At 47.9% G+C, this 12447-nt stretch overlaps 2 long non-coding RNA genes and 1 pseudogene across 3 annotated transcripts; 1 reads left to right on the top strand and 2 right to left on the bottom strand.

The window, feature by feature from the left end:
• Positions 1-343: 343 nt before the first annotated feature.
• LOC120230656 lies at positions 344-1291 on the bottom strand (annotated as a pseudogene).
• Positions 1292-1690: 399 nt separating this feature from the next.
• On the top strand, positions 1691-3195 carry LOC120230686. Its single transcript, XR_005528117.1, has 3 exons — positions 1691-1724; positions 1820-1970; positions 2381-3195. It is a non-coding gene; the product is annotated as an uncharacterized LOC120230686 (long non-coding RNA).
• Positions 3196-7059: 3864 nt separating this feature from the next.
• Positions 7060-12089, bottom strand: LOC120230685. 2 transcript variants are annotated; one of them, XR_005528115.1, is made up of 4 exons: positions 11822-12089; positions 9224-9314; positions 7941-8453; positions 7060-7272 (listed from the first exon to the last, which is right to left on the bottom strand). It is a non-coding gene; the product is annotated as an uncharacterized LOC120230685 (long non-coding RNA). The 2 variants fall into 2 exon arrangements; XR_005528116.1 differs by lacking the exon at positions 11822-12089 and adding an exon at positions 10451-10598.
• Positions 12090-12447: the final 358 nt, after the last annotated feature.

Below are 12447 nucleotides of genomic sequence, written 5' to 3'. Positions count from 1 at the left end.
ATTTATTTCTGAAAGAGAGACACAGCGTGAGCAGGGGAGGGTCAGAGAGAGAGGGAGACACAGAATCTGAAACAGGCTCCAGGCTCTGAGCTAGCTGTCAGCACAGAGCCCGATGCAGGACTCGAACCCACGAACCATGAGATCATGACCTGAGCCGAAGTCGGCCGCCCAACCAACTGAGCCACCCGGTGCCCCACTTGACCACTCTTTAGATCTATGTTGGCTAGGGTGGCAGCCACATGTGGGTATCGAGCACTAAAAATGTGGCGAGCTCAGCATGGACATTTGCCATAAGGGTGAAATAGTCACCAGAGCCCCAAGGCCGAACACCAAAGGAGGAATGCCGATGATACCACGAGCAGGTTTTCAATATTGATTACATAGTGAAATAATAATATTTTCAATTAATTTAGTTATTAATTAAATATTTATTAATTAAAACCCAGAACATTTATCTCGTGACATTTATCTCGTTGAACTCCTTCAGATGAACTGGATGCTGCAACAGCCGCCCTCTTGGGTTTAGGTGTTGTTTCTTCACGAAATCTGTACCTGAATCTGCGGTACACAATTTTTAGGCATCTCATTTGACCGGTCCCAGTGATATTTCATCTCTTAGCATTGGCACTCCAGTTATACTTTCTCTTCTGCTTGGCAGGATAGCCACATTTGCCACAGGTCACCTTCTGCAGGTGACAGTTCTTAGAGCCATAGCGGTGGCATGACTGGCGTGTCTTACGGCTTTCTAAATGATGACGTCCCCTTCACTGTTGCGTTTCTGAGGCTGAGACCAAAGAGCTATTTTGAATATATTTAGATAAACTAATATTTTAAAATGAATTCCACATATGGGGTGCCTGGGTGGCTCAGTTAAATGTCTGACTTCCGCTCAGGTCATGATGTCGCGGTTCATGGGTTTGAGCCCCAGGTCGGGTGCTGTGCTAACATCTCAGAGCCTGGAGCCTGTTTCGGATTCTGTGTCTCCCTCTCTCTCTGTCTCTTCCCTGCTCACACTCTGTCTCTGTCTCCCTATCTCAAAAATAAATAAACATTTAAAAAAAATAAAATGAATTCTACTTCTTTTAATGTGGCTAGTGGGAAATTATAAATTGCCTGCGTGGCTCACATTGTATTTCTATTGGCGAGTGTTGGTCTTGGTTCTGAGGCTCCTACCTGAAGTGTCTTGGAGCCCAGATCAAGAGGTTTGGCAGAGACGCACGATGTAGGCCTGCTTTCACTGGGGGCTCTTCCACTTGCTCTCAGCTGAGGCCTCCCTCTGCCTGGATGCCATGATGAACTCAATCCCCCTTCTTATTTGACTTATTTTAAGAACTCTGAAATTTACTAATTATTTGGATTTTAGTATCCTAATGTGAAAAGTACTCTTTCTAACTGTTATGGGCTGAATTGTGTCCCTTCAAGATGTATACAAACCCAAGGGCCTCGGAATGTGACTGACTGTATATGAAGACCAGGCCTTTAAGGAGATGGTTAAGTTAACAGGAGGCTTTTAAGCTGGGTCTTAATCCAATCTGGCTGGTGTCCTTATCAGCTGAGGAAACCGGATGTAGAAAGAGGCACCAGGGATTTCCAGGCATAAAGGAAAAACTATGTGAGGAGTGAGGACACAGCAAGAAGACAGATGTCTGCGAGCCAAGGACAGAGGCCTCAGGAGAAACCAGACCTTCTGACGCCTTGATCTTGGACTTGTAGCCTCCAGAATGGTAAGAAAATTAATTCTGTTGTGTAAGCTGCCCAGTCTGTGGTATGCTTTCATGGCGGCCCTAGGAAATGTATACACTAACCTTTTTCTTGGTAGAGCTGGGGAAAGCTTAGTGACAAGAGAAGATGATTTCTCCAAGGCCAGAAAGCTACTTCCTGCGACAATCCGTTGGGGCCCCAAAGAAAGCTGGGAACACTTTTCCCTCATTGCTTCTGCCTGAGATCAGCGTCTGCTCTCCAGTCCCCAGGTCCGTATTGTGTGCTTGTCTGTCCCCTCTTCTATCAACAATCCTCTTTGTTCTCTGACAGATGATGAAGATTTAAGAAGCACCAGCGTCAGAGAATGGACGTTTTGAAGATATGAAGGAAGGGCTGACCTCAAAGTTTTATATCTAGGTCTATGGAAACACACAAACACTTTTTCTTCTAAAATTCCTTTGATACATTAATTTGAAGGAAAGATAAAGCCATATATATTGAAATATTCACAGGATTCTGAACACGTTTTTTGGTAGAAAGAATTTAGTGTTCTAGGAAATTTATTATCTGTTGGATAGTAGGGGCAACCAGAAGATTGGAAGGGAGGGTGCCAGGCCATATGACTTCTAGAGCTTTCTTCTAACTCTAAGATCAACAAATCTGCAACTTTCTGTCCTAGGGTTTCATCTGCTCTGGAAGGGAGCAATCTCAGGGATGGAAGGAGGGAGCATTCAGACCAGGTGCATCTTGGGGCTGGAGAATGTCAATGGAAGTTTCATCTTCACAGACGTTGCCTTCTAGAAAACAGAGTTAAGGTCAATCCCTTTGCCAATGAGTCAACAAACCGCTTTCTTAACCAGGTCAGTACAATAGCATAAAGGGCCTTAAGTCACATCAAGTCTCCTTAGAGAGAATTTCTGAACTTGTAGAACATGAGTCTATAAATTGGCTTGGACACAGATTTCACTGAAGGGAGAAAAAGTACAAAAGACTACAATAGACCCAAGGATTATTGTCGTGGCATTCTCTAGAACAGCTGTCTGGCAAATGTTACACCACGTCTGAGATTATTTTAGAAACTTTGTCTTGGAGAAGAATACGTAGGGAGAATACCAGACAGATTTGCCCCCCCCCTTTTTTTTTTAAATCACAGAATAAGAATTTCAAGGACATTTGCACCTTCAATGAGATCATCCCGGTCATGGTATTATTTTTTGAAACTTAAATCATGTCCCACCTAGTAAATTTATAGCCAAGTGTAGTTACAGCAGTGAGGTGATCCCGATAGTTATTTAGGTCTTCCTCTTCCTTTTCCTTATTATCATGATAAATAGAATATTCTAAACATGTTTTATTTCAACCAGTATCAACTGAAGCCCATCTTAAATGAAATATGTATTTAGTGGTGAACTGATCAATGCTATCTACTTTCTTCAGGGCCACCTGACTGGCTCAGTAGGTAGAGTTTGGGACTCTTGACCTTGGGATTGTAAATTCGAGCCCCATATTGGGTGTAGAGATTACTTAAAAATAAAATCTTAAAAAAATGATATCTACTTTCTTCAGTTTCCTTTCAGTCCTTATTTTCTGCCCAAATGTCATATTTTCTGGGCTCAGTGAAACAGATTATGCGGGGGGGGGGGGGGGTTGGGGAAGGAGGGAGAGAGAACAAATAAGAGGTGCGTGCAGTGGAATGAAAAGACAGTGAAGAGAGCATAATAAAACTCAGTGTAGGTAGGCTTTGGCGGGGGGGGGGGGGGGTGTGCAGTGGAATGAAAAGACAGTGAAGAGAGCATAATAAAACTCAGTGTAGGTAGGCTTTGGTGGGGGGGGGGTGGGGTGGTGGTCTATGCCTGTCGGGGAGACTGAGAGAACGGCCTGCTTGAACTCTTGCCGTATTCTTGCTCCCATCGGAATTCCAGGTGAAGGAGCCATTTGTCCACATGTATCATTTTTGTCAAGGTGGTGTCGGAACTCTGAACACTAGACTCACACCATTACCTGAAAATGCCACCTTAGCGGTTCCAATGATGCTGTCGGAGTGTGTGTGCGTATCTGTACTGGTTACTTTATACACTGATTATGGGGAGCTTTTGCAGCTCATCTGGAAATCTAACCATAATTTATAACATTTCCAAGCTCTAAATAATAATTAAAGAAAGGACTTTTGGATCACAGCAGGGCTGTGAGTTGGCGACAGCCTGTTCCACTTGGGGAGAGAAAGGAAGGTCCGTGTGGCCTACTGTGGAACTCCGTGCCAATATTCCAAACGTTCCCCAGGAGTATCATTTCTTCAAAACAAGGAGAGAAAAAATAGCTAGAGATCTGAGTGAGACCCAGCACACCGAGGGAAACTCTAGATGTTTGCAGACTTGAGTCACCTTTCCGCAAAGGAAATGGGTATGTGCTAACTACACGCTGCCACATATTCACAGCCTTCATTTTCTTCCTCTTCTGCCTTCTCCGGGTTATATTAAGCTTAATTATAGCTTCACTAGGTGTTGTAGATTTCCTAAAGTCTGCAAGAAAAATAGACTTTCCGATTGACCCAGACAATGCTGAGTGCATGAAGACAGTGAAGGAAGGAAGGAAGGAAGGGAAAGAGGAAGGGCGGGCAAGCCAACCATCTGCAGACAAGACGCCACACACACTGTATAATGTCTCTTTGGAAATTCATCACTTGGTAGTAATGGCAGTAGGACGCACGGGAGAATCCAACACAGGAAGGTGTACGGTTCTGTGTGGTGGGAAGTTGGTGTGGCCTTTGTTCCTCTTACACTGTGATGCCAGCACATTCATTTCTGGTGTCCCCACCCCACCCCCACTTTGAAGAAACTCAGCATTCGTGGTATAAAATTAGATTTTGTTTTCTTAAGAAAACATTTATTGAAACATTCCTTTTCGGTGGGAACCATGTGTCAATACCCTTTAGTGTTTTGTTTTTCAGGACTTTTTTTCATCGAATGGATCAGATTTAAAGGTAAAATGGAAGAGCCACTGCTCACTAAAGGTTGACTGTGAATGACATTCAGGCATCACCAGTTTAAGCTAGTGAAGCTATAGGACTCGGTTTCAGACATTCACCGAGTGCGTGTCTTCTTAGCGCGGCACCAGGCTGCCCCAGCTGACAGGTTACTGCCCTGTCCTTGAGGGAGGCAGCCTACTTCTTGGAAACAGTGACAAAAATAGGCTTAACATTCACTACTTTGACTTGGTTGTGTCGAAACTTCTTCTTTATAAAGTTTTTTTAACTTTTGAAGTAATTTCATACTTGCACAAAGAGGGCAAAAATGAAACAAACAACTTCTTTTGCGAGCCTGAATACTGTAATGTACAATTCTTACAGACAAGAAAAGTCTCCTACATAATTGGAATGCAATCATCAAAATAAGGAAATGAACACTGATGCCTTCCTATCATCCAGCTTCAGGTGCCGTTCGGGTTTTGATGGATCATGGTTCTTACAATAGAAACCCAGTTCAGGATCACCTGTTGTACTTCGTTGTCCTGTCTCTCACTTCTTTCACTCAGGGTGCTTCCTCAGTCTTTCCTTGACCTTTACAACTTTGATATTTTTGAATGTCACATTCTGATTATTTTGTGGAATGTCCCTCCATTTGCATTTGTCTGGTATTTCCTCCTGACTTTTCATTATAAAATTACTCTCTCTTGGGGCGCCTGGGTGGCTCGGTTGATTGAGCATCTGACTTTTGATTTCTATTCATATCATGATCCCAGGGTCTTGGGATCCAGCCCCATGTTGGGCTCCGCACTGGGTGTGGAACCTGCTTAAGATTCTTTCTCTTTCCCTCTGCCTCTGCCTCTGTCCCTCCCCTGCTCTATTTCTCTCTTAGAAAAAATTACTCTCTGTCATGAATAAGAATTTTATGCAGTGGTACTCTGAAACTATGCAAATTTCTCATTTCTCATTCAACCCCCCCCCCTAGTTTTAACATCTACTGGGTGTCTCTTGGATGAATTAATTATTGCTAAGATGGTTGCTAAATAGTGATTTTTAAAATCCCATCATTTCTCCCTCTATTAGTTGGTATTTTACTACAAGGAAAAACTTTCTTTCCTCTCTATTTTTTTTGCATTAACATGGACTTAGAGATTCCTATTTTCCTCAATAATTACAACGTATTACTACCACTATTTATTTTTGATAAAATGCCCCAGATTTGGCCAGTGGGAGTGCTTTCAATCTGACTTCGGTGTCTTGTTGACACATTCATCATTTGAGAGGCTGTGAATCTTTCAAAGAGAAACTCTGCTGGGCTCCACAGAAAGGGGGGGCTCTTCTTAGAGTCTGGGCACCTGGGCTGCACTCCTCTTGGTTTCTTTCATTCCTAGCTGGGGATCCTTGGGAGAGTGGCCCTTCTGCTTGAAAGCATAAAAGAGGGATAATCAATATCTGCATTATCTATAATACCGGCGTTGATTGAATTCAATCTGTGCCAAAGGAAGCACGAGTGCAATCTGATTAATCATGAAATTCAACATCCATCAACATTTCCTTGCATTTGAAAGCCATCTATGGTTAGATTTTCCTGATCTGAATGAGGATGGCTGAGACCATTGTAGAATGTCTAAAATCAAACAACTTAGGGGCACCTGGGTGGCTCAGTTGGTTAAGCGTCCAACTTCAGCTCAGGTCATGATCTCACAGCTCATGAGTTCAAGTCCCTTGTTGGGTTCTGTGCTGACAGCTCAGAGCCTGGAGCCTGCTTCAGATTCTGTCTCTCTCTCTCTCTCTCTCTCTGCCCCTCCCCCACCCCCTCTAGACTCTCTCTCTCTCTCTCAAAAAAACTTAACATTAAAAAAATTAACAAAATCAAAACAAAACCAGTTAGTTATAAATAGTCACTTTCAAAAGCAAAAATTCTAAAAGAATTATAGCTATATCCTATAATCCTTTAAAATCTCGTACATCTAAGACTTCTATCTGAAGATGTTGGACGTGATCTCTCTCCACCCTCAAGACTCTAAAATGCTATGCACCGTCCCCTGAGCTTTGATTCCAGGGGCTGTTTATTTTGAACATCAGTTTCTGCACAGCCCATAATCAGGGGTTCAACCTCGCTCCCCACTGGTGTTCCCTCTGGAGAGGAAGTGGACCAGTCGGGTTGAGTGAGCTGGCATTCTCCCCTTCAGACGTAATTGCGGCCCTGCCCTAGGGACTGGATAGAGAGAAAGAGAAGCTTTCTTCCCAGTCCTTTAGTACAACTGGCTTGTAATTCTTGCCCTTACGAATTACATTTGAGGGAGGGACTCATGAAGAAAAGATATTTGCCAAAGTGGGGCATTCGTGGCTGTAACAAATTACTACATACAGGCTGGCTTGAGACCACAGAAATTTATTTTCTTACAGTTCTGGAGGCTGGAAGTCTGAAGTCAAGACGTCAGCAGGGTCCCAGGCTCCCTCCAAGCTCTCAGGGAGGACCCTCCTTTGCTTCTTTCAGCTTCTGGTGACTCCCGGTATTCTTTGGTTTGCGGCTGCATCATTCAGTTTCTGCCTCTGGCTTCTCCTCGTCTTTTTTTTTTTTTTTTATTAATGTTTTTTATTTATTTCTAGGAGAGAGAGAGACAGCATGAGCAGGGGAGGGTCAGAGAGAGAGGGAGTCACAGACTGAAACAGGCTCCAGGCTCTGAGCTGGCAGTCAGCACAGAGCCCGACGCGGGGCTCGAACCCACGAACCGCGAGATCATGACCTAAGCGAAAGTCGGATGCTTAACCGACTTAAGCCACCCAGGCGCCCCTGGCTTCTCCTCGTCTTAATGAGGGCGCCTGTCATCGGTTGTAGAGCGCATGTGGGCAAAGCAGGGTGGCATTATCTAGAGATCCTTCTTTAATTGCATCTGCAAAGACCTTTTTCCAAATCAGGTCATATTCACAGGTTTGGGGAATTAGGATATGGATGTATCTTTTGGGGGGCCTAACATTCGACCCACTACAGGCGCCATGACTGATGGGCTCCTGGCTGGGCTGTGAATGCTTGGCTGCTGGTGGATAGGGAGGGTACCATTAGCAGCATCAGGGAGAGGGAAGGATGGAAGGAGCGTGCACGTGGCCCCTGCCGACGACATTGGTTAGTGCCGTCATCAGGGCCCTGCAGGCTAGTGAGGGCCATTCTGGGTACCCATCTCTCTTCCTTTCCAAAGGAGGATTCTGTATCAGGAAGTTGGGTTTGGCTCTGCCTCAGTCACAAACAGCCCCCAAATCTCAATAACTCGCGCACCAAATATTTTTTCTCGTGCTTCCTGAGACGTCTGACAGTCTCACTTGCAGGTCTGCTCCGGGTCACCTTGCCTCTGGGACCAGGCTGATGGAGTGGTAGATTTGGAACAGGGCCAGTCTTGTGGCCGAGGGAGAAGAGCATGTGGTAAGCCTCAAGGTGGCTCTTGAATCTTCTGCCTGGAAGTGACGGATCTCACTTCTGCTCGTTTCACCGGCCAGGGCAAACCCTATGACCAAAGCTGATGTCAGCAAGGAGGAGAAATATCATCTTTCCCCAGGGAGGGGAAGGGACTATTTATGAACCACAGTAAGGCAGGCCACGGGTGCCGTACGAGGAGCCCCTCTGTCTGTTCAGAAGCTGCAGAACTTTCCACACAGGGAAGATCGCTGCTCATCCAGGCTTTCTCCAAATCCTTGGCACCCTCTTCTCCAAGCACTGTGCTGTCGGCGTGTTCGGACCACACCCTACGCTCTATCCTGTGCTTCCCCGCCAGCCCTCCTCATTCTTCATCTCCTAGAAAAAAACAAAACAAAACATGTGGAGTTAAGAGTTTTATGCCCTTGTCTGCAAGGCTGCTATGGGAGCTTCGCTTCCTAAACATACCCCACGTGGAGTATTGAAAGCATGGCTATTTTCATAGCAGCCCCCGGAAGAATACTTCGCTCCTTCCTCGGTTTGCAGAGGCCCTAAGAAATGGTTAAGGACTTAGGCCCGAAGCCACAGATGGACTTAGTGGATCCCAGGAGCCTTCAACGGCTGAGGTTGAAGAGGCCTGAGGGAGGGGCAGGAGAGCTCGGATGAATCTGGGCTTCCACAGCTGGATTGCCAGCGCTCTGCAAGGTCCCGACATTGTATGTCAAATTGTGTGAGAGTAGGTGTCCAGTGTGTGTATATTTTCTGCCAGGAGCCACAGCTTACACCCTATTCTCAAAGAATATGCGACCCCAGAAAGATTAATAGCCACGGAACCTAATCTAATCCCTTCATTATATGGGTGATATGGAAACCGAGGTTTGGTTCCTTGGACCAAATGGACTATTAATCTATTTAATATATTAGCTGATAACTTCATCAAAAGCTTTCCCCCTAAACTTTGGTTTTGTTTCTGTGAGTTCGTTTCTCTATATTACACCATCTTCTGGGAGAAGGGAAGACACGTTGGAAAGTTGCATTGACTTTTAAAGCCACAAGGGGATCACTGGGGACATTCCTACCTCCAGCCTTCCCTTGGCCTCCGCGGGGACCCGTTAAGTCTCTAACAAGCACTTATAGTGCTGGCTTACCAGAAGGGCTTGCTTCGGGAATTTCACAAGACTGGGCCGCTGCTGTCTTGCACCGAAATTTACGTCCCATGAAGCGGAAAGGAGAATGACGCTGGCAGATGACAGAAACAGGATTGCATCAATACTACATGGCTACCAGGCAGAGAACCGATAGGTTTTAATACCACAGCTCCATTTATCCTTCTCTGTTTTCAGGCCACCGCTTGGAGGTGAATGGTATTTCCTTTTTGCAGATACGGAAACAGAGGGTCAATAATTCATTAAATATTAATTATGTAATATTTCCTAACAGGGTCCGTGGATGGGGCTTCCTGGGTCTGTGAACCCTGACATGAGCTGCAAAGGCAAGTATGTATCTGTATGTGCATGTGGGGCGGGGGGGAGAGGAGCATGTGAGTTTCATCAAATTCTACCCAGTTCTGTGGCTGTAAAAGGTTCAGAGCCGCTTCTGTTGTATAATGCTTGGCAGAATAGCCCAATCTTGGCACGGAACCCTATTTCTTGATTTCTCGCCTTCTTTGCCTGGGTTGCTCACCTCCACAAGCAGCAGGCAAAATCGAAAGCAAGAACCAGTGTGGAAGAGTCACCTTAGATAAGTTTCCATAACTCATCTCTGGCCTGGAAAGTTTAAAATCTTCCTCTCCTTATGAGAGTCCTGACGATGGTAGAGTCCCAGTAGGTGAAAGGGGAAAGAAACCCTAAAACATGTCAGGATTCACGGACGGGAAAGCCGAGGCCTAAAACACTGATCGCAGTCACGTAAGAAATCAGCGTTCGAGTTCCTATGCGTTCCTTTTTGAGAAATCAACTCCAATCTCAGCAGGGCGCCTCTTGCCAAAATTTCTTAACAAATGACAATTCAGGATGACTCATTTTTTTTTTTTTTGACATCATGCAAATGAGGGAACCAAGACTGAGTGGCTTTCTGTCCAGAGATGAGGAAATGAAGTCTGTCTGGGGCCACACGGTCCCCTGGGCATGTGGTGGTGTCAGAAATGGGTTCTGGAAGAAGTGGGCCTTTGTCCGTTTCTGTTTCGTGAGTGAGCTCCCGCTCTGGGCCGTGGCTGGAGGGGTGGTTTCGCACCCACACTCCGAGGGAGACTTAGGAGGACTCCCATTGAGGACTGCTCTCTCTAGAGCTGCCTTCAGAGGCCCCTGCTCCCCCCGCCCCAGCCTCCATTCCTTCTGAGGAAAGGATTAGATGTTCCGAGCCAACCAGTCTCTCACCTGAAGCAGAACCACAGTCCTTGGGCCCCTTACACCGAGGGTTCCAAGAGGGACCGAGCTAATGCTGTCATGGTGTGCAGATTTTATTTTTAAACGGCTTTTTGCCTCCCAGGCGGACTTCCTTCTGGCCCGAGGGACTCTGGACCTCTGTGACTTCTAGGAGGGGTGAAGTTCAGTGTCAGCCTCGCTGACGAGAGAGGTCAGTTGCAGAAGCTGGCCATGCCCTGGTTTCTTCCAAGGAGACAAAACAGTGCTTCTCAGAGGGGCCTGTAAGAAGGCACCTCAGAAATATAGTGATGTTGTTTCCTATAGAGTGGGAAAGCTGGAGGATCCTTTTATTTATTTATTTTAAAGTTTATTTATTTATTTTGAGGGGGAGAGAGAGAGAGTGCACACGTGCCCAAGAGGGGATGGGGCAGAGAGAGAGGGAGAGAGAAGCCCAACCAGGCTCTGGGCTATCAGCGCAGAGCCGGCTCCAACTGATGAACTGTGAGATCATGGCCTGAGCGGAAACCAAGATGTTTAACCGACTGAGCCACCCAGGCGCCCCTGGAGGGTCCTTTTAGTACTTTCCACTCAGTGGACAGAGGAGGAAGCTGAGGTCCACACGGGGTCAGTGGCTGCCGGAGAGAGCTGGACTGAGCTGGTGGGCTGGACCCTCTACCCATCAGTCTTTCTATATTCATTCATCACCCTGCAGGCTTCCTCAAGCTTCGGTCTCCATCCAGATTGTGCCACAGGTCACATTTGCGGGCCCTCAAGTCAAAATTTCAAGCACGGAAGCATACCGATGGCAAGATCTGCCAAATGGCATCTAAGGCGCTTGCTCTCTGGAACACACCGTAGTGTGAGGTGGGGCTCCTCGGGGCCTTTGCTGCCAGGGTACTGCACTCTCCTGCCTTAAATCCTCCGGGCGCAGGCCAAGCGCAGAGGCCAGGGCTCCTGCTATGACTTGGCCTCAGCAAGCTCACCATGCACACGTGTCCAACGTGAGTTTTGCGGGAACCGGTTCTTGTCACCTACCCGTGGAGACTGCAAGTCGCCCGCCCCTCCCTGCCCTGCACCAGCCCCTCTGGGTTGTGCTGGGGGCCAAAGGGGATTTGAGATAAAGGGGACACAGGTACAGGCCCCGCCCAGGCCCAGGGCGCGGAACCCGAGGCGGGAGGGTAACTCGGGGCCGGCACACTCCCCTCCCCGGGGATGGGGAGGGTGGCCCGGCAGCCAGAAGGAAAACTCCTGGGCTTTTTATTGAAGCCATAAAACAAAAGGTGAGGGGGTTTCCGGGCAGGGAAGGAATGCCTGGTTATTTACGGCCGCCGCTCTGCAGAGGAGGAGACCTCGGAACTCCCTCCAAGCGCGCGCGTGACTCACCTCCCCCGGGAGCTGCAGGGCCGCGGCGGGGCGGGCGTGCGCCGCAGCCCCGGCCCGGCACACTCCGGCCGCCCGCGCGTTTACGGCGCTTTATCGGCGGCTGTGCGCGGCGAGAACGTTCACGAAAGGAGGCGGCGTCTGCGGCGGGCTGGGCCGGCCCGCGCTCCTTTCCCACACTGATTAGGATCAGCCAGGGCTTTGGGAGCTGCAGTTAAGGATCTCGGGGGCCGGGAGCCGCGTCTCCCCCTTCCTGCCCCGCCCGCCTGCCCGCCTGCCCGCCGGCGGCCGGGCCGCGTGGGAGCGGAGGTCAGGGCCGCGGCCGGGCGGGGGTGGGGCGGGGCGGGGCGCGCGGGGGGGGAGGGGGAGGGGCCGCCCGCCCGCGGGGGAGGGAGGGCCCGGCGCGCGGAGCCCGGAGGGCAAGGGCAGGATCCTTCCCTCCCAGAGGCTTGGTGCCTGGTCGAGAGATGGAAGGGGGTGACGGGAGTACTTCTCCTCCCAAAGCCGGTACATCCTCAACCCTACACTGACTGTTCCAGGTCCTTTCCCCATCATTTCATGTGTTTTGTCTTTGTTTTGGTTTTTTGATTTTTTTTTTTTATTGTTTTGGGTTGTTTTTTTTTTTTTTT

The sequence above is a fragment of the Hyaena hyaena genome, unplaced genomic scaffold, assembly GCF_003009895.1.
Source record: "Hyaena hyaena isolate Hyena2069 unplaced genomic scaffold, ASM300989v1 scaffold_45, whole genome shotgun sequence".
Classification (NCBI taxonomy): domain Eukaryota; kingdom Metazoa; phylum Chordata; class Mammalia; order Carnivora; family Hyaenidae; genus Hyaena; species Hyaena hyaena.
The sequence above is the reverse complement of the archived record's forward strand: the minus strand, read 5'-3'. Positions and strand labels throughout refer to the sequence as shown.